This window comes from Entamoeba invadens, assembly GCF_000330505.1.
Source record: "Entamoeba invadens IP1 unplaced genomic scaffold scaff_1105074726231, whole genome shotgun sequence".
Classification (NCBI taxonomy): Eukaryota; Evosea; order Mastigamoebida; family Endamoebidae; genus Entamoeba; species Entamoeba invadens.
This window is the reverse complement of record NW_004440376.1, coordinates 38,374-38,929: the sequence shown is the minus strand read 5'-3', so window position 1 is coordinate 38,929 and position 556 is coordinate 38,374.

The window sequence follows — 556 nt, the reverse complement described above, 5'->3', positions numbered from 1 at the left end:
CAAACAGTTCAACTATTTATAAATATATTAAAAATTAAAAATACGAATTGTTTCAAAAAACACTTCAGTTTTAAACTATTCATAAAATGTTCTATTTTTATTAATTTGATTTAAATCACAAAAAAGAAAAAAAATAAATCATTTGGTAATTAATTCACATAACATTCATACATTTAAATATTATTTTGAAATTTAAACCACAATTTGCTCATCATTAATATTAAAATAGTTTAACACGTCGTTGTTCGAATTAATGACAAAATAGTTTTTATTTTTCTTCTAGCCCCATTTACAAAAATTCAAATAAAGTATCAAAATCAATACGTTTTTTAACATGACATATAAAAAAAATGTGAAAAGTGCGAAAATGTAATCAAATTGTTATTTATTACACTTTTTAAAAAGAATTTTTCAAAGTTGGGGTAGACTTATAATGATCTGGTGGTTTACACTTGAATAGAAAATTCTGGAAAACACTCCACATAAATCCATGTTTTGGTGTGTATTTGTTCGTATTTGCGAAAAACTCCTTTCAACAACAACAGTTGTTGGAAAC